Source organism: Protopterus annectens, chromosome 6.part1 (assembly GCF_019279795.1).
Source record: "Protopterus annectens isolate FY-2018-M chromosome 6.part1, PAN1.0, whole genome shotgun sequence".
Taxonomy (NCBI): domain Eukaryota; kingdom Metazoa; phylum Chordata; order Ceratodontiformes; family Protopteridae; genus Protopterus; species Protopterus annectens.
In genome coordinates this window covers 545065385-545087963 of record NC_056738.1, presented here as the reverse complement: position 1 = coordinate 545087963, position 22579 = coordinate 545065385, and the positions used below count along the sequence as shown (strand labels likewise).

General features: G+C 37.5%; 1 protein-coding gene across 1 annotated transcript in view; it reads right to left on the bottom strand.

Annotated features, from left to right (window-relative positions):
- The window catches only part of LOC122805671 (probable G-protein coupled receptor 75), a 366377-nt gene extending 346577 nt beyond the window's left edge, over positions 1–19800 (bottom strand). Inside the window, exon 1 of the mRNA XM_044075995.1 lies at positions 19711–19800. The gene's annotated coding sequence lies outside the window, so the exon portion shown is untranslated. The remainder of the gene's footprint in view (positions 1–19710) is intronic.
- Positions 19801–22579: the final 2779 nt, after the last annotated feature.

Below are 22579 nucleotides of genomic sequence, written 5' to 3'. Positions count from 1 at the left end.
GTAGGGTATAAAAAATAAGCAAAAGGGTGCTGGAATTTACTGGAGAAAATTTACAAAACAACTGAAGGCACTGGGAGCAAATAACTAGAGCAGGAAAAGTAACAGAGTGGGAAGAGGTCAAGCAGAAGTTTGGACTGCAAGTTAGAGTCTGCCTTCCCTACAAGGGATTGATATCAGAGTATAGACAATGAGAAGGATTTAGGGGAGTACTAAGTGAAAGGAAGATCAGCTCTACTAGAGTTTTTAGTCAAGTCTAAGGTATAATTAGTAGGACATGTAAAGTTTTGCATGATAACTATTATAATCAATCAGCACAGTTTAGAAATGATTGAGAATGAAGACCGGAAAGGCATTTTATAAAGGAACATGGGAAGACATTTGAATGGCTTTGAAGTAAGGCATACAGATTTTTTCTTGAAAGTGTTATTTTTATGCTCCAAGCAGACGTCAGAGAAATTTCCTCAGGTAAATAGCAAGTGGTGGAGGTGTGATGGAAAAAAGAGTTAACTGGCAACTTGTTTTTTAGGGGAAGTGTAACTAGTTGGCAGATTTTTTAAATTTCCTACAGAATACTATGTCAGAAATGTCAGGGGAGAAAATAGCTGTAACTAAGGAAATGATTCTTTTGAGTTGGGTCACAGGATTTGAATTGCCTGTATAAAGCAAGGTCTTACTAAGTTTAATGCTACTGGCTGCAGAAAAAAAAGCAATTACTTGAAAATGGAAATAAAGATCTGAACCACCCATAACTGAAGTAGTAAAATTTTGTAAAGGAGTTAAAAGAAATTTAAGTGGAGTCTTCAGATAAGTGAAGGAGCAAATTATATAGAACTAGATGGAATTTGTGGAGAAGTACATTCAGTATAATATTAAGGAAGAGGAGTGAGATTTAAGGGAATGCAGGAGCGATTTATTGAAGTTAAGAGTGAATAATAATCATTAAAAAGGAAAGAAAACATATGCAATGTATAATACATGAAATATGAAAAATATTAATATGGTGTTTTCTTTTCATGTGTGCCTATGTCTAAAGTGATAATTTAATAAAGGTATTTAAAAACAAAGATCTAAACATAACATTTCTGCATATGGCAGCTTCTGTCCAAATAGTTGTGTAAATTATGTCCTTAAATAGAAGTAAACTAAAATAATAGTTCAAAGAGAGAGACAGAGTGAAAAACAAAAGAAGAAAAAATAAGTACCTCTTCTGGGACTATAACCCAAAGCACACATAACACTAAAGATTATGCCTCCAGTTGTGGTGCAGGTGCAGCTGGAATTTAGGCTGCTCTAGGCATATTCAACTCCCCATATTTTTCAGACTTGTGCTGTATTATTTAATTATCTTTTCTTTTATGTATTTATGAAACATCAGCAGTTAAAAGAGGCAGACAAGTAAGTGTTTCAGATTAATTAATCCAGGTCAATGGGAAACAAAAGTAATCTGAACTTTCTAGCAACATTTTATCTGCTAAGTACCACATGGTTTTGTAAAAGTATTTATATTTACTCACAAGAACAAATCCAAAATCTGAAGTATTGAAATCCTGCACCAAGGTCACTCTGCCAGTAAAACATAAGGTAAATCCAATAAAAATTCAAATTAACTTGAATATAAGTGATATAAAAACTAAGCGGAATGTTGTGGCCAAACCCTGGTACCATAGAGGCACTCATGAAGGGGATATCAAGCGAGATACATTCAGGTCCAATCAGGGACAGTTTTTGCTTATCTACAGTAGTGATATAGGGGGGATTTGTGATATTATTAGACACAATTGGAAGGTACTGCATACAGATCAAAGGATAGCAGATATTGTAGGTGAACGACCTAGGTTCACCTTTAGAAGGAACAAGAATTTAAAGGATATGCTTTGTCATGAGCCCAGAGTGACTCCAAGTAATATCATGAAAACTGGGCTGTTGGGAACCTATCCATGTCACAATTGCAGGGCATGTGCCCATATCAGTTCCACTAATTCTTTTACACATCCTAGAACACAGTGAGTATATTCACTGAAAGGATTTGCCAACTGCAGAACTAGGAATGTAATGTATTTGGCTATGTGCCAACGCTGCAATTCATACTACGTTGGCAAGACAAATTGTATGTTAAAGGAAAGAATATTTGGACACATGTTTGATATTAGGCACCATGACGTACGTAATGCATTAGCGCAACATGGTGAAGAATTTGTAGATCATTTTTTTAAGTTTATGGTTTTACAGATTGTACACAATAATATGAGGGGTGGTGATTTATCCAATGAAACTGAATGCAACGAAACAAAATGGATTATAAGACTAGGTGTCGATAGAAGCCCTGGTTTAAATACAGCTGTACCTTTAAAGCCTGTGTTAAGAAAAAAGGAGGGTAAATTACTAGTTTCTCAATGGTTGCTATAATGTTTAAATATGTGTTTTTAATTCTTTTACTTTGTCTGATGAAGGGCATGTTTGCCTGAAAGCGCTCACTGTGCACATATTTTAAATAAATCTTGCTTTTGTCAGTTTTGCCTCATTTTCTTTTTGCCGTGGAGTCTTCTGCCATTTTTATTGTATTTACTCACAAGAGCCATAAGTGTATACTAAAAGAATGGATGCAGGTAAGTGAATCCAATCTAACAGAGCAGTTATTACCACAGTGGAATCCTAATTCCTTACCCGTATATATTATTTAGATAAGTGGCACATTTTACAGAGCTATGCATAGGTGATATTAAGCACTAACAAAACCTCTGGCTCTCTGGGCCCCATTGATTATCCATAGCTGTGTAGGAGCCCTGCAAAAACTGCAGATGTTTGAAAGACTGGAAGAAAAAAGATTGGTCATTCTCCCATTATACACCTTTTCCTGTACAGAGCTTTTGCATAACCCTGATTAGGGTAAAGTCACTAATCACTTAAATGTGAAGTAAAAAAAAAATATAAAAAATGTCATTGTCCAGTTACACTCCTTATTCTAAGAAGGGTTGCTATATAACCATGTTTAGAATAAAGTTTGTAAACAATGAATAAATGTGAGGTAAGAAGAATAAAAGTGTTCATTATGTGATTACATGCTTTATCCTAAACAGGGTTGCTGTATGACAGTGTTATGATAAAGCTGATGATCAGATAATGAATCTTAGGTAAATGGTGGAGATGGGCTGCACAGAAGGACAGATCTTGGTGCTTACCTGGGATTTTAAAAAGAACAGGCATTCCTGATCTTCAGGGACATTTTTCTCTGTCAGGGAGTTTTTATAAATATGCTCAGGACACCAGATACACATATTTCTCATTATTTGCCAATTTTACAGAATGACCCATTACTGGTGCCTTGTAGTTTTAATATGCTCTTCATAAAATTTATGATTTTCTTTCAAAATATTGAGGATTGCACAAGCACAAATAATGTCAGAAATTTGAGTTTCAGAATTCATATCTTTCAGAAAATGCAAAACCTGGTATTTTAACATTTTTCAAAGTATATATGACATAGAGAGCTATCTGAGGAGGAGTAGCTGATCTGTGACATATAGCAATAAGTAGCCTGCTTTTTTTGCTTGTTTGTAGTAGTTATTGCTTATTCTAGATATTTATAGCAATTTTATTGTATACTGCATACTTGTACTGTATTTCCTAGCTATTGACTCACTTGTGATAAACATTTCTGTAGTGTTTTCTGCCTAAAATAGTTTAGGTCATAGCTGTAATATTGTCCATATTCCTGACTGTGTTTTGTGATAAACATTTCTGCAGTGTGGTCTGCCTAAAATAGTTTAGGTAGTAGCTGTAATATTCTCCATATTCCTGATTGTGTTGTGGGCCTAGTTGTTTGTTAGAGGCTGTTTTCTGAGCTCATTGTCCAGGCCATCTTAGTTAGCAAAGACAATCCACCACTTCACTGAGAGTTTAGTGTTTATGGTCATTGTCTAGTTGGGTTGCCAGGGCTACAGCTTGGAGAAAGCATCTCACTGGTTCTTTTGGGCTTTTTTTAAAGTTGTTTCAGGTTTCCACTTTCTTTTAAGAAGTTAACTTGAGTGTTTCAGCCATTACACACAGAGCTATCTGAGGAGGAGCAGCTGACCTGTGATATATAACAATAAGTAGCCTTTTTTTTGCTTGTTTGTAATAGTTATTGCTTATTCTAGATATTTATAGCAATTTTATTGTATACTGCATACTTGTACTGTATTTCATAGCTATTAGCTCACTTGTGGTAAACATTTCTGTAGTGTTTTCTGCCTAAAATAGTTTAGGTCATAGCTGTAATATTGTCCATATTCCTGATTGTGTTTGTGATAAACATTTCTGCAGTGTGTTCTGCCTAAAATAGTTTAGGCAGTAGCTGTAATATGCTCCATATTCCTGATTGTGTTGTGGGCCTAGTTGTTTGTTAGAGGTTGTTTTCTGAGCTCATTTTCCAGGCCATCTTAGTTAGCAAAGACCACCCCCCACTTCAGTGAGAGTTTAGTGTTTATGGTCATTGTCTAGTTGGGTTGCCAGGGCTACGGCTTGGAGAAAGCACCTCACTGGTTCTTTTGAGTTTTTTTTAAAGTTGTTTCAGGTTTCAACTTTCTTTTAAGAAATTAACTTCAGTGTTTCAGCCATTACACACAGAACTATCTGAGGAGGAGCAGCTGATCTGTGATATATAGCAATAAGTAGCCTGTTTCTTTGCTTGTTTGTAGTATTTATTGCTTATTCTAGATATTTATAGCAATTTTATTGTATACTGCATACTCGTACTGTATTTCATAGCTATTGGCTCACTTGTGATAAACATTTCTGTAGTGTTCTTCCACCCTCCCTCCCTATTGGCATCTTGTCTTTATACCTGCTGGTCTTACAGTTGCCCGCCCCAACTCTAAATTGGATCTTGGACACTCCTCCCAGTCTAGTGTCATTAGCTCATTCTACCTAATACAGAGAGAACATCTGAGAAGGCCAACCCACTTAGTTTCTTTCCTTCTGTTCCTCCTTCCTCCCTTTCTTAAAAAAAAAAAATTGTCTGAATATCCTTGTGTTCTGACTGTGCTTCTCAAACATTTTGGAAGTATAGAGTATATTTTACTGCATTTATTAAAACTATATTTGCCTTAATATTGCTACAACTCAAGTTCTCTAGGTTGCACTGCATCTGAATTGTTTTAGCTGCTTTTCTGTATATATAGACTTTTCTGTATATGTAGACTAGCTACTTATTCTACTGTATTACTGCCTCTTAAATTGTTTTTCAGTTGTGCACTTGCCTTGCTTCATTTAAAAAGTTTTAAATTGCTAATTTTGTAGAGTTTTAATTGTATTTACTGTTTAGGGCTACACACTCAAGTGTGTTAGCCTTTTCTGTGTTTATTTATTGTATTATTGCATTGTTTAGCCTGTTTTAACAAAAAAAAATACTATCTTGTTTGCTCGTTTCCCATCTTTTTTAGCTAGTATAGTCCAGATTCCAGGCTTTGCTGGTTTCAGGACTTTATTTTCTGTGTTCAGAGCTATCCAGACCTTGCTGTGGTAGAGGGAAGTCCTACTGCTTACCAGTGGGAGTGGTGAGCATTGTACTGCCTATCTAACACTAGAGGAGTGGTTTCCAGCTCTGAAATTGTAATTTTAGCCATTTTGGGCTGATTTCTATCCCTTTCAACTTTCTGGCTTAAAATGCGCATGTTTGTGCATTTTTCGCATCGTGCAGCACCGCGGGGCTATGGTTAAACTATTCCAGGTGCCAGAAAGTCTGCTCTTTAAATTTTCCCTTAGAACTAGCTGGTTTCTCAGTAGTAGCACCAAAATCTGAAACCCTGTGACTAGCACGTGCTCTAGAACCTGCTGGAAAGCACTAGGAAGCCTTAAACTGATGCAAGCACTCAACTCTCCTTGTTAATAAGGAGAAATTAATTGTAGGCACTAAACAGCCTAATTGCAAAGTACCTTGCAAAGGTAAGGGAAAACAGCTCTTGTACTTTACAAAAACGCACATAAACAGGCATGTCCAAGGGTCAGCGTCCGGTGATTTCTCCTATCCACCTGGTGAATCTTGGCATACTGGGACAATGCAGCAACTGCCTCATGTACACAGACAACCATCTCCTCCTACCACCCAACACTACAACCTGCGAGAGATGCACTTACATACCCAAACTGGAAGCAAAGCTCTCTCCAGCCAAGATTGTGCTAGACAGTCAAGAGGAGAAGGTTAACACCTGCACTACACCTCACGCAACACATAGCCCTTCAAAACCCACACCAACACCCACACATAGCAACACTAAACCCACATATGTGGAGGCCCTTAACATTAAACTGCCCAAGCAACAAGGACCTCCGAAGCTGAAATGCAAACAAACACCAGTCACAACCAAAGTGACACATAGCTCACAACACCAGTGTGCCACCCAACAACATCCCCTAAGGAAGACAACATACCCAACACTATAGTCAAAGGTCACTCTATAGTCAGACACACTGATGTCCCACTCACCAGGCTGAACAAGGAGAAAATGACAGTCAGCTGCCTGTCAGGTGCTAAGATCCACTAAATAACGCATGCACTCAAGTCACTCCACAACAAGTACAAATATGACTCTGTCATTGTCCATGTTGGAGTGAATGACTTGAGATGTACCTTCCTGGACTACATGAAAAGAGACATGGAAGAGCTCTCAGATCATGTGGCCCAGGCAGGTATGACTCTAGCCCTGAGCAGCATCCTGCCTTTACCCAGAATGATACCACAGTATAAGGACAAAATGATTGACTTCAACAATTGTCTAAGCTTCTGGTGTCATTCAAAGTGGTTCCAGTATCTGTCTGCCTGGGATGACATGATCTACAAACCATGATGCTTTGGCAGAGATGGTCTGCACCTATCACCCCTGGGATTCAGGTTACTGGCTAAAGCTCTTGCCACCCCTATAGTGCCTTTTTTAGGCAAGGTTCAAAGGATAAAACCACCACTGTAACAGATACAAGCATGCAAAATCTGAAGGTAATGCTACTCAGTGCTAGAAGTCTAAATCTCAAAATGCACTCTCTTGAGGCACTCCTAAAAATGGAGAACATTGATATCTGTGCAGTAACTGAGGCCTGGTTCAAGGCTCCACAGAGCACCCCTGAAATACCAGGCTACAACTCTTACCACACTTTTCAGCCACCGAACCAAGACCGAAACACTAAAGGGTGGAGGAGTGTCCATATTCAAAAAGGATATTCACACCTCCAGGCTAGTTGCCCAACACAATGCATCTGAAATTCTCCAGGTGCAACCAACACTAGGTAAGACTGCAATCCACCTACAGATCCCCCACTATGCACCAAGATTCTCGCTACACCTTTCTAAACATACTGAAAAATATTAAGATACAACCAAACACCCTAATTCTGGGTTTTCAACTACCCTGCCATTAACTGGGAAAACTACTCAGGTATCAGCACCTTTTCCCAGCGGTTCTTGGAATTCATAAATTCCAACACCTGGATCAACTAATCCGTTGTCCCACCAGGGGCTCCAATATCCTAGACCTGGTCATTACCAACATGGGAGACAGATGCTCCACACCAGTGGTCACCCCTTCATTGGTCAGGTTTGACCATATGCAAATCACCCTTGCCATCCACATCCCACCCCCCCCCCCCCCCCAGTAAGGAAACCTCCATAAAAAAACTTCTCCAAAGCCAACTTCATGCTACTCAAGTCTGAAGTGACAAACTTCATGACACCCATGCAGATGGGAGCTGAAAGTTCAGCTGCTGAATCCTACACTAAGGCACTGTATGAGCACATCCACTCGTGCATGAATCGTGTCATCCCAAACAGAACCAAGATGCTCTCCTCCAAAAAAAGGAAGCCAATCTGGTGGTCCCCTGCCATAAACAAACTATACAACAGAAGAAAGAAACTGTTGCAGAAAAGAGGAAAATCTCAGGATGCAAAAAACTCCCTTACCAGCCTCGGTAAGAAGCTGAGATCCCTCATAAGATCCTCCAAAGCTAGTTACAAAAATAAAATTGCCAAAGATTCCAAAGACAACCACAAGGCATTCTATAGTTATGTCAATAATCTAAATGGCAATGCTCAGATATGCTCTGAGCTACAACAGAATGGCATTAAATATACTGATCCCAAGGATATTGCCAATATCCTGGAAGATCAATTTAGTGCCAACTTCACCCCCCCCCCCTCTCACCCCCTAAAGGGCCCATCTCAATACCAAAAGATTGCCAAATTCTGGTAATCACGGGCACACAGGTAGAAACTGCACTCTCCAAAGCTAAGAATACAGCATCCATGGGACCAGATGACATCCCGGGCTGTGTACTGCATGAACTACAAAATGAACTGGCACCTCACCTAAGTGTCATGTTTAATCATAGCCTCACCTCAAGCTTTGTGCCCACTGAGTGGCGCACAGCTACAGTTATCCCACTCCACAAGGGGGGATCCACCTTGGATCCCGGGAACTACCATCCCATCAGTCTGATGAGCCTGATCTGCAAAGGCATGGAACGCATTATCATGGAACTTATAAACAAAGACATTGGCAACCTTCAAACACTGGACCCCACCCAGTTTGGGTTCGTGAAGGGCCAATCTTGCCTCCTGAACCTGATTGACTTCTTCGAATCAGTCTCCAGAGCTGTGGACAAGGGTAAAGCAGTTTACACAGCCTATCTGGACCTTGCCAAGGCTTTTGACACCATTCCCCACTCTGGAATCATGGATAAACTTACTAAGCTGGGCATAAATCCCTACGTCACTCGATGGGTTGCCAACTGGCTTACTCACACAACCCAGACTGTAAAAGCAGCTGACTCCAAATCCAGCTCCAGACAAGTGACAAGTGGAATACCTTAGGGTTCAGTCCTGGGACTGCTCTTATTTGGCATCTACTTCTCTGAAGTACAGGCCAACACTAAGGGACTCTGGCTAACAAAGTTCGCAGATGACTGCAAACTGGGAGCCATTATTGAATCCCCAAATTATGTGGATATTCTACAAAAGGGCCTTACAGAAACAGATGCTTGTTGCCAGAGCCATTGGCTCAAGCTTAATGCCAAAAAATGTATAGTTATCCTCTTTGGGAAAAAAACATGTACCCATGAATTACCACATAGGTGGCAGTACACTAAACACCGAAAGTGTGATGAGAGACTTAGGGACACAGGTGGACAGTGGTCTCACCTTCGATAACCACATCTCCACAACAATCAGGAAATCCTTCTATGTGGCACACCTCATCACTAAGGGCTTCTCATCCAGAAAAAAGGAGGTCATTGTCCCACTGTACTCATCCCTCATTAGACCCATTATAGAGTACAACGCCCCATTTGGTATGTACCTCACAAGACATCTGCAACAGCTGAAAAGGCTGCAGAAATACCTCACTAAAAGAATCACAGGCCTAAAGCAGATGCCCTATCCTGACCGCCTAAAAAAACTCTAGCTGTACTCTGTGCCATATCGTCTACTCAGAGGTGATCTCTGCTTAATATACAAAGCCATGTCAAACCCTGAGCTGTTGGACATGCTCCACTTAAAGAAATCTCAATCCCTCAGAGCCACACATTCCAGGGATCTAAACCTTGTCATCACAATGAGCAAAACATGCTGGAGGGATAGGTTCCTGACCCAGAGACTCCCCATACTCTGGAACAGACTGCCCATACATGTCAAGCCGAGCGCTTCCTTGGCCCTCTTCAAAGGGAACCTTGACGACTGGATGGGAGATAGGAAATTCACCCCAGGGATCATGTCAGTCACCCTGCTAGACAGGGTTCCAGGGAAGTAAATATTGTGGGAAGAAATATCCAGGGAATTGTTATGGCAAGACTTGTATAGGCCCTAGGGCCAATAGCCTAGTACCAACCTATGAACCTATGAACATTTAAATCTGGCCCTGATGTTGCTATTTGCCCTACGTTATTTTTTTATTTTTCCACGATTCTGGAACTTAGAGGTTCAGAGCTCTGAAGATAAATTTGTGGGCAGTGGTAGCAACACACATTGCCCACATAAGTGACCCATTCATATCTAAGTATTTATTTATTTATTTACTTATTACAGTGATCTAGGCTGGGGTTGGAAACTGCTGTGAATGAATAGTAACAACAGAAAATATATTATGTGGCAATTTCTTTCACTTTTATGGTGATTGCACTTTTGGGGTGATCGCACAAAGGAAGGGATGACATAATCTGTGTGAAAAAGCTAAAGGCAGTGATATAGCTTGCTGTTGTTGTTGGGGAAGTTGACTATTTGTATGCAGAAACAAGGTGGAGTACATTACTATGGCTAGTCTTGTACCTTCCTCCCCTATTGTCTTATTGTGAAGATAGTGAAAGACAATAAGGGCCACAGTAAAGTACACAGTAAGCAAATATATATTTTGATAGGAAGGAGGCAGGCAGGTTGTGTGTGCAAGTAACTAACCATTAAGCTGACTTTTCAGGCATAAGTGTGTATGTGTGATGTGTGTGTATTTGCAGGAAGTGCAGTGGGTGTCACTGTAGTATATCTGACACCACAAAGTTAAAAAAACTTACTTGTGATTATTAAATTATTTTCATATTTTTCATTTGATCACAATTAGACACATAAAGTATACTCAGTCTCTAGAGAGACTTTAATTAGTGGTTTCAAAGGCAATACGTGGAAGAAATGGAGTGACTCCTGCTGACTAATCATAGTTAAACAGCCTTAGCCAGTGTTATATAACAGAAATGTGGAAGGGGAAGGCCTCATCATCTATGACTGTGAGGGCCCCACAAAAATCTATAGTTGCTTGAAAAAAAAAAGAAATGCTTGAAAAAAAAAGAAAAGAAAATTAATTCATTACTTCGTTTTCCAGACTCACATGTTCTCTGTTGAGGATATTTGTATGACCCTATTTAGGATAATGTTGGCAGCTGGTGAATGAATGAATGAATGAATGAATGAATGAATGAATATGAGGAAAGTACAACTGACTGGTTACCAACATCATCTAATCTTAATGCTTACCTATGATGTTGACAGGAGCAGGCACATCCTAGTCTTCAGGGACATTTTTCTTATATAGGTAGTTTTATAAATACTGGCAGGATACCAGATATATCTGTGGGCAATGTTAAGAGTACACATTGCTCTCACAAATGATACATTTATTTTTAAACTGTATCTTTATTGCAGTGAACAGAGCTGTGGCTTGGGTTTGGGATAACTGTCAATGACAGCAGCAAAGTGTCAGATCAGAATACTTTACTCTGGCCATTACTTCTTTCACTTTCTTTCAAATCACTTGGTAAAGGTGATCACCCAAATGGGAGGAGAGGTAATCTGTGTGTGTAAACAAAAAGCAGCAAAAATGATCATTGATATGACCTGCCATGGATGGCAGAAGTATATGTGAATGACAGCAACAAGATGACATATATCACTGAGGTCATTATTTCAGCTTAAATACAAGTTAGCATCACTGGTACACAGAAGGTCAGTATGTTTTGGAGGGAGGTAGGTTGTGTGAGAAAGTAAAGGGCATTTATAGGAATGATATTGAATAATTATTGATAAAGTATGTTGCATTGGAGGAGAAGGAGGAGGCAGTGTCTTTGTCTGTGAGAATCAAGATGAAATATATTACTTTGACCATAATGTCTTTCACTTTCTTCACAATGAGAAAACAAAAGTACACACAATTAATACCTATCATTTTAGTGGGAAACACATGTATTATATTCCAGTACTTCTAGAGGCAAATTCTTGAAACGCATATTTTTTTCATTTCTTTAATATATTTCTCCACTCGGATAATCAAATCATCTGCTTGTTTTAGCTTCAGTGAGGTCTTTAATTAGACTGGCTTCTATAAGGAATATGTACCATGTGATATGCCACTCCTTCTAGCAAGATAACACCATATTCAGAGTTATATAACTTATATTCTACAGCTGCCTTGGAGAAATGAAGAGCAATGTCAGTGTGTCTTGTGTGTTTCCACATCAGTGGCTTAGCTTGTGAGAACTTACTTAGCTGTCCTGGTATTAGATGAGGAAGATGAAGGAACAGAGTCTATGTGAACGCTGTTTTTTATTGTGCAGTATTGATGGGTGGAATGAGAGCTGGACTGATTATGATCCTGGCATTCTTGTCCTTTGGAAAGGGGTAAAGGGCAAGAAAATGCTGAACATTGTTTAGAAAATGGAGGAATAGTACTCAGTGGTGTAACACAGTCAGCATTCCTACTCTTTTTCTACATTGTGTGTCCATTTCTTCTATGGAGAAAAATGGAGGATTATATTTGAATGTGGCATAAGAGAGTATTTCCTGTACATATCTCTAGAATGCTCTACAGAACAAACTTTTAGTGCTGAGTCTGTTTAATTGTTGATAAATTTCCAATTAAAATCATTGGGAAGAGTTTGGATGCTTGGTTTGAAGTGAATCCCTGAAACACAAATAAAAATGTTCTTAATAAAGCAAAACACTTAACCACTGGGGCATCTGGACACATTAACTGTAAAAAAAATCAAAATTTTAGGTCCAAGACCAATATGCATTGCTTTGATGATATTCTTCCTTCCCCACTGTTGAACAACTACAGAGTTGATACATATAAGTTCATGGGAAGTAGGGTACTTGCACTGCACATGGGGGACAGTGGGCCCTCCCTTCATAAAATTCTTGTCTTGAGCTATTCCATTACTTTGTATGTAACAAGGAATTTTTGAGGTTGTAGGAGTGAATACCTGCAATGTGTGGAATTGTGTTAACAGTGCTCATAGAAGAAGCTAGCAATATGATTTCTAAGTGATGTCTGTATGGGTGCAGGTCTGCACTGGCATACTTGCCAATGTTGTAATTTGTGTCTAAATCTGAAATATGTGGTATGCATGACTTTAACTGCAAATAGTTTTGTAGTTTGAATGGCTCATTGTAATGCTAGCTACTTTGATGTGTTACAGAGGCTTGTCACAGTATAACATCACTGCAGCTAAAAGCTTGTTTGTGTGTCTGCCATTCATGATTTAAAAGGTTGCTTGTGTAGTTGCTCATATATACATAAAAAGACATGACTGCATCATGCAAACATTTGGATGTATTATTAGTGTGATAATGGAATAGGCCTGTTGGGATCCCCCGGGTGAAGTTTGCTGGGGCCTCCAAATTATTAACACTGATTGGCCTTGGATTTGTGCAGAACTAGCCATAGATTAATTTCTGTCTCATGACATGTAGAGCAATGAAATCCTATTAAAAGTATTCATCCTGAACTACTTACTTTTAAGAACATCACCCTGATAGCTTACACAATTGATCTCTATTTTCCAGCACAACTAAAAGGTAACATGCTAAGTGAAATATCATACTTTTTACTTTCATAAACATTTAAGTAGATGTTAGTTTGCTGGTATTTGAACCCTGCTTAACTCACTGTTGAAAGATTTGGTGAGCTATATAAAGGCCAGTGCAGCCCTTCTTCACACAAAGTGGACTTGAAAACGTAGGAATTTGATCTGGACACATTTGTTCATGCAGATTGCCTGAATTTCAGTAACTGTTCCATAGTGAAGGTTGACAATAATGCAGAAAAGCTTAGATGTAGATTTGAAAGTAATCACGTGTGAAAGTGGTTGCCTAAGTATTTATCAGATGATTGACACATTACCTTTGTTAGGCAGGTAATTCCACTGATCCACAGATGCTTTTTGTGGGAGAGACCTGGGCTGAGATGCCAAGTGGATACACAAGCAACATATTATGCATTTACTGGTGTTTTACATACAATGCTACAGGTTCACTTTAAGATGAGTCCCACATAAAATCTATCATAGTATTATAGGAAGAAATAAGGAAGGCATCGACATTTACACTCTAAGCAACATGCAGCTCACTTTTGATGAGTTGCATATAACTGTATATATATATATATATATATATATATATATATATATATATATATATATATATACACATGTATAAATGCTCATGTAAGACTGATGGTTTAGAAACATTGAATACTTCTCTTGTGTTGTGAAGTACAGTTACTCAGGGCAACACTATTGTGGCCCTTACCTTTCTCATCATAAAGTAGTATTTCTTGAAGATTTCTTGAAGTCTGTTCTTATAGTTGCCCACCACTCCCCATCTATTACCCTTTTCTGTGTTTTCTTCATCTCAAGTACCTCACGCAGCTGAGCATCTCTGTAGATGGAGCAGTCATGCCAGTAATAATATATAGCAAAAACACATCCGAACACCACTGGCTAAGGACATGCACTTTTTGGCCTTCTTATGACCTCATCAGTACAGCATAAGCAGAGTATATATATATATATATATATATAAATATATATATATATATATATATATATATATATATATATATATATATATATATATATATATATATATATATATATATATATATATATATACACACACATGTATATGTATAAATGCTCATGTAAGACTGATGGTTTAGAAACATTGAATACTTCTCTTGTGTTGTGAAGTACAGTTACTCAGGGCAACACTACTGTGGCCCTTACCTTTCTCATCATAAAGTAGTATTTCTTGAAGTCTGTTCTTATAGTTGCCCACCACTCTCCATCTATTACACTTTTCTGTTTTTCCTTCACCTCAAGTACCTCATGCAGCTGAGAAGCTCTGTAGATGGAGCAGTCATGCCAATAATAATATATAGCAAAAACACATCCGAACACCACTAGCGATGGACATGCACTTTTTGGCCTTCTTATGACCTCATCAGCACAGCATAAGCAGAGTGTTGGGCTATACTGTGGAAACACAGGTTCTTTAAACCCAGCTGGTCCATAACCATTACGGTGTCTGCAAAATAGCCCAATTAACAAACCAAACCAAAAAGTAAAAAAGTCACACAGACAAACCAGTTAGTAAAAACTACAAGAAAAACCCAGCCAAGCTAGAGTTTTCACTGTGTAATACGTTAAACCTCCTGTAATAGAAGCCCATGGGATATATACAAATGACCCATTAAGGACATTGTGTTTCAGCTAAATGGCTTCTGAATGTCCATTACTTTTTATTTTTCTGTTTTAAGTCTTTATGGACAGATTCAAGCCAGTAAAGCCAAACACCACTACCTATATGCACGTTTCGGTCTTCTTATGACTTCATCAGCACAACATAAGCAGACTGTTTGGCTGTAGCTTGGCTAGGATTTTCTTGTAATTTTTACTAATTGGTTTGTCTATGTGACCTTTTTACTTTTTTGGTTTTATTTGTTAGTCGAGATATTTTGTAGACACCTTAATGGTTATGGACATCAGCTGGGTTTAAAGACCCTGTGTTTCTGGAGTATAGCCAAACAGACTGCTTATGCTGTGCTGATGAGGTCATAAGAAGGCCAAAACATGCATGTCCACAGCTAGTGGCATTTGGCTTTGTTGGCCTGAATCTGTCCATAAAGACTTAAACAGAAAAAGTAAAAAATCATGGACCTTCAGAAGCCATATAGCTGAAACGCTTGATGTCCTTAAGGGGTCATTTGCATATATTTCATTGGCATCTATTACAGGAGGTTTAAGGTATTGCACAGTGAAAACTCTAACTTGACTGAGTTTTTCTTGTAGTTTTTACCAATTTTACTTTTTGGTTTAGTAATAATATATAGGGGATATGTAGTACTAAGTGTAAGGTTCCGTGCTATTTCTTATTCTGAGAAACTAGAAAATGAGTGCCCAAGCTACAGTGGTTAAAATCTACTTTGTATTAGGAAGACAGTGCTGTTAACAATGTCAGGAAGGAATACTTAACTATGTGTAGGAGTATTTGCTTGAAACATACAGTACACCATGCTCCTCTTCAGATGGTGGGTAAAAATGTAGAAGGCAGCAAGAATGTAAACAGAATAAGACTATTGGAACTGGACAGGATGTGGTCAAGGGTGACAGACAAAAGCAAAGGGACTAATACAGAGTCAAAGTGAGACAGAAAGGAGGCAATATAGCAGGAAGTGAAGAATGGAAAGATAGACGAGAGACCATCAGTAAGACAGATTAGGAGGAAGAGACTATGAAGCCAATCCATAGGAGTTTCTTACTAAAGTGAATCACACCTGTTGAGGAGTGACAGTAAGAAATGGTAACAGGAGTTATTACTTATATGATTACAGGAGTTATCAAATATACCGGTTATTTGATTCAAGGGCATTCGTAGTTGGTAGTATTGAGTAGGTGAATTTTTTGCTGATTTTCACTAAGGAGAAGGAAACTGAGCACCTAATGAGAGGAGAGGGAACATTTCAGAGTACATAGGAGGCAAAGGTAAAAGCTTTCATCTCTGCACACTTGTTCTCCAGATACACTTTAATACCGTCCTGAGATCCTTTAGTCTCTCAGTAGTTTGCATATACTTATAATGTTTAAAATATCCCTGATTGTCCTGTGGAGGAGCTTACAGATGGCTTTTTGCTGAACAGCAGTCTGAAAGCCAAGCAATTTCTGTCAGTAAAACACATTGGTGTCCTAGTCTGTCAGACCTAAAGGCTGATACGCTGCAGATAACCTGTCACAGTGATATTGCTTTAGTAAAGTAAGGATGGCCTGTATCTGTCTGATCTGAGTAGTAGTGGAGACACAGTCTTTTATTCTCTGAATAAACACTTAACATCCTGCTTGTTTTGGAAGTAAAGCAGATGAGTTCTGCAAAGGTGATACTTTCTTCAATTAAGATGCTAATGTATCTGAAGAAAGATAATATGTCTGTGTTGTTACCTGTTACCATTGTTGTTCTGTATATTTTTTCTTTACATATTTTACCTTCATACAAGCAAAAAAAAGACAAAATTAACACAGGAAATAAACATTGATATTCAGATATGTAGTTGAATGTGTTATGAACAAGTGGATAAGTTATAAACAAAGGAAACTTAACACATATAATTGTCCTAAACTAATCCAAAAATCATTAAAAACTATTTTGACTATTTACAAACCAAAGTAATTACCAAAATATCAGAACATTTTACACAACAGATTTACTAATTTATTACATAGATAACAGAGGAGAATTAAACGTATATCATTCAAAATAATTAAAAATTAGTGGAAATTAATTAAGAATGTATGCAGTAATTAACAGTGTAAAATAGCAAGAACTGAAAGATTTGAAAATAAGTAACTATTAAAACTATTGGAAGATGCAGGTGTATTGTCAGGAATTGTTAGCAATGCTAACGTTATTATCCTTTTTATACGGATTGCTGACATTCTGTCTGTGGTTCACTTTCAGCTGTGAAACAGCACTGACTATGTTTTAGTTGAAGAAAATTAAAACTGCATACCCTTTAGCCAATATTTCAGACAGTGTATGACAGACTGGAATCTAGCTTTAATAACCCCAAAGTTGGTGGAGGAAACTAGTAAAAAAGAGTAATAAAATGAAATGGGGCTTCACCTGAATGGGGAAGGTAACCATGTTCTATGATAACAAAATTGTAATGGCTCAAAAACGATGTCTGACAAGATAGTGGGGAAAGCTGCCAGGAAGACTGGGTGTACAGCTGAAGAAGGGAGCTACTGTTACACCATGGAAAATGGAAGTAAGACAACATTTGGTATTTATCTTACTTTGTGAAACTCTGTCTCTGGAACAATCACAGTTAATTTGTAGCCAGTACCAAAGGGCAGAATAAGGCCTGGATGGCAAATTATATAAAGAAAGCAACTGGCTTTAATGATGTACTCTGGAGATGACAAAAGCAGTGAAGTGCTTTGCATGTTTTATTCCATTATACAAGGGTAGCATTTTACAAATAAAGCAGGGTCAGAATAAATGGTTATGCAAAAATGTTCCTAAGGAGGGATTCAGAGACATAAATGAATGTTTCCTCATAAGGTGGGGAGCATTATAACAAATCTTAGACTTTTAAGAGTCAAGAAGGCTTAGAAATGAAACAATGATTCAAGTAAGTTCTATATGGCAGATTAGTTGGGTCAAAACGTATCATCTATTGATAATAAAGGCTGTTTCAAAGCAAAATTAGTTTTAATTTCAGCCTAAAGAGGTATAAAATAAAATATTAACAAACCTGGATGTACTGTTTAGCTGTGAAATATTTAAGCAGTGGGAAACAACCTGTCTTTGTTGGAATAGATTAATGAAAACAGATAAAGCAGTCAAGCAGAATAATGCAGAATGCTCATTGTTGTAATGTTCTTATCTGCTGGAACAAACCCATTTTGCTGGTGCTAGTTTGTGGCAGCAGTATGCAGTATGCAGCAGTATGCAGTTTGGTAGGATTTGTTAGAGACAATCTGAGGAGAAGACATCTCATATATGAACCAATGATGGTACAATTATGAGCAGTCCTAAACTTAAGATAATGCTTATTGTTGCCTTTTGTGCACAGAACCGAGTCACTGGGCTGGCAAACTGTCCTGCTAAACATTAGGGCCATATGATGTAAGTTAAGCACAAAATAAGTTACAGTACAGTTATTATATTTGTTAATAGGATGAGATATAGTGATGGATGTAAAACAGTTGCTTATATAGATCCTGACTTGTATTTCTGGGGCTAAAAACTATGGGAAATTGTAATTATTCTTGCCATGTATATGATGGGAACAGGTTGTATTGTAAGAAAGTGACTGGAGATGGACAGGCAGTGGTTCCTAACACAAGAGGAACTTTTCTCAAAAGTAACATTCTGCTATAAGAACACCCACACAGATTTCAGTGTCCCATTTTGTTTTGCAGAATTGTGTTCTGTTGTTTGGTCAGAGAAAGAATATATTGTCAATGGATTCATTGCAGTAACCACAATCATCCATACAGAAATAAAATGACATGGTTGCAACTTAAACCTGACACTAAAAATAATAAAAAAAACATTTCATTGTCAATTTCAGTAAAAGAAAATATAATTTGTATATTACACAAATAACCACAAGCATTTTATGAAGTGTATATAACTGACTTCTGACCTAAAATACAACACAGAACGTGCAAAAATATTTCTGAAATAATTCTTGCTGCATGGACTTGTTTTAAATTACTTAAAATTTTATAAATAAAACAGCATTTATTCAGATAATCAGAAATGTTATTCTTGACCCTACTTCAGTATTGTACTACAAAGGAAAAAAAAACACCAGTAATACAGCTTTGAAAGGCATTTCTCACCTCCAACTGGGAATTTAATATTTACTGTGTAGTCTGACAATAACAAACCCCATACTACAAAAGAACAAAGCATTTTCATATACTGATAAGGTTTCTTTGTACCTTATATCTAGTTCATCTATAAGTAAATTTCTTTGGAACCAATGCAAAATGCTAAAAAATCAATAGAATTTTACAGTACTTGAAATATGCATCCCTGCAAATAAGCATTACTGTTTGTCTGATTTGTATCATGTTAAACTAGAGCTAATTAAAACGTAGGCAATCACAAATAAATATATGAAACAATCTTTCTGCTCTTGCTTATTAAACAAATACACATTAAAAACAATTTATAGCCTCTTGCAATTTAAACATGTCTTGCTTTTAGAGTACTCTTAACAGTGTTAAATAACCACATAAAGGAGAAAATACAGTTGTCAGCCACAACAGTCAATTCCAGTGCATTTCTTTAACTCTGCATTGCAGCCATACAAATCCTTGCCACATTTTAAGCAAACTTTGGAATTGTCAATTCCCCTTAGAAATTGAGAATATGCATCTATATATATTAAAAAACATTGAATCACAAATAAAACATACTTTTTGCTATGGGTCCATGTTTTCTGTTAAACAAGTCCTTTTTGCCATCTGATGCAGCAACACAGGAACCATCTGTGGTTTCTAAGGAAGGTTACCATGGTAACACCAAGTACGTATGATTTGGAAAATATGTGCTTCGTACCAAATGAACACTCTGGCATTCTCATTTAAGATCAGTCATTCATTTATCACTAATACCATATTAGGGAACTAGTATGCTTGAGCTGTTATTGCATATTACAACAGCAGAATTGAATCTAACAGAATATTGGGCTATAAGGCTTGAAAGCAAATAACATATATCAATTGCAATGCCTTTTAAAGAACTTCTTGTTTTAATTGCTATTTTTAATAGTGATCTACATCAGTGTGATTTTTCTCATATAGAATTGTGTGTGCTGATCTTTTACGTAGAACATAATTACGTCATGCACACTGTTTACAGGTATATAATATTTCCCTAACAATTTGTTGTATGTTACAGAATGTGCATTACTGATATAATGCAAAGAGGTTAATAATTCACAGTTTTTAAGAACTTCAGCAATGTTATTGTTTTGTGGGCTGAACACAGAATGCCTGAGAAGTAAAAGGAAGACATTCTAAATGAAATTATCCCTGCTGCTACTGTCCCAGTTAATATGAATAATGATCTCTGCAAACGTGCTAAATTTTGTTATGCCATATCTTATAAACAACGCTATCATTCTGCATCTTGTTAGAAGTTATTAAAATTTATAAATATACTTGCCTACATAACAATGATGTGAATCCAAAAACTGTAAGATTTGTATAAGGTTTTATCTTCTGTACAGTAAAATGACATTGAAGGAAATATAATTGTTCTGCAGCCTTACACAGTATTAACTATATATATATATATATATATATATATATATATATATATATATATATATATATATATATATATATATATATCTATATATATAAGCCGCAGTGGTGCAGCGGTTAGCGTTGTTGCTTCACAGCAAGAGGTTCTCCCATTCGATTCTTGGCTGGAGTGCCTTCTGTGTGGAGTCTGCATGTCCTCCCCGCGGTCAAGTGACATTTAAAAACATGCAGGTAGGTGTGTGCGTGAATGGGTGTGCCTTCTTTGAAGGTTGGGTGTCAGGCTGGCAACTCAGCACCGTAAAAAAATCCTCTGCCAATCATTAGCGGATCAGAGTTCCGCTCTGTCGACCCCTAACTGGGAAAAGCCAAAAGACATATATATATATATATATATATATATATATATATATATTTAGTGAGTGGGTACTTGCTAGCCATGCACCTGCTATGGATCTACAGAAATGGCTATTTAGTCTGCAGATTAATATCTGTTCATTATATTCTTTAATAAAACTATTTTGGATGGATACTGGTACTGTCATGTCAGACAAGGCACAGTGTTTATTACAGTGTAGTTTAATTAGTCCAGATGGATAATAAAACAAAAGCCGAAGCCATGTATATTGACTTGCTGCAGGACTGATGTTGTACACAGTAACCCACAACCTTAACCTGCTGCACAATGTTTAATTCATAATTATAATTCTGTTTTGTTCTGCTTTGCTTATCTAGATAGAGTGATACAATGTGTAAAACAAAACTGTGCCAGCGTCTTTGTAATAAGTCCCGCCTGACTTTTGTGCATGCATGATTTTGTGTATTGGGTGTATGGATGTCTATACTCTATACACATTTATGTGTGTGTGTGTGTGTGTGTGTGTGTGTGTGTGTGTGTGTGTGTGTGTGTGTGTTTGTGTGAGTGTGTGTGTGTGTGTGTGTGTGTGTGTGTGTGTGTGTGTGTGTGTGTGTGTGTGTGTGTGTGTGCGTGTGTGTGTGCACCCTTGAGTGTACACACTAGCAATGTTTTCTGCAAGGAGCCAAACCACCCTACACCTCTCCATGTGGGGGAGCAGAGCCCCCACTCTCCCTCCCCCACTAATATATGACTCCTCGGTTGCACTACAGTGGAAAAAAAGGGAAATGCACTGGAAGTGCATCACCAGCTCGCACAGTCCAGCACACTGTAATAAAGCATGTTGCAATGTTAACTATATGGGTCTATATTATATTATCGAAAAGCCGTTATATCGAACACCTTTTCATCGACCCATAAAATTCAAACTGTTATAATAGAGAAAACCCAAATGAGCGAATTCATTCGCTAGCCCTACCACGAACTACACACTACTTACCCCCTTACTAAATATATCAACTCCGAGTTTGCGCTACAGTGGGGAAAAGGGCAAACTCACAAGGATGGCCAAGTGGTTTCTTTCCCAGGGAAAGAATTCGCTCATTCGGGTATTTGCTATTATAACAGTTCGATTTTTAGGGGTCGATGAAAAGCCATTCTATATTGGCTTTTCGATAATATAATATAATATACACTCAACTATAGAGCTTTAAGAAAACTCATACCAGTGAAAAAAAAAAACATCTTTATTAAGTTATCACATATGACATAGGCAATTAGATATTTATATAAACAAAATAAATCATATTGACATAATTTTAGTTGCAAACATTATACATCACTTATAATCTATCCAGTCATTGTCAGTCAAACATTACATAGCTCATTCAAATCCTGCCTTCTTTTAAACCTCATTTCTCCTCTATGTGTATTGTTCCCACAATTCCCATTTTTTCTATGTAATTTGCCCTTACCCTTTTCTAAAGATCCCAATTCCAGTTGTTTTATCTCTGTTACTATGTTCACTACTTCTACTGCAGTTAGTTTAGACTTTGATTTCCATTATCTAGCCATTGTGTTTTTGGTAGTCACAATAATTAGACACAGCAAGGCCTTGCTATGGCTAGGCAACTCCGATTCTGTATTATAGTTCAAAAAAATAAT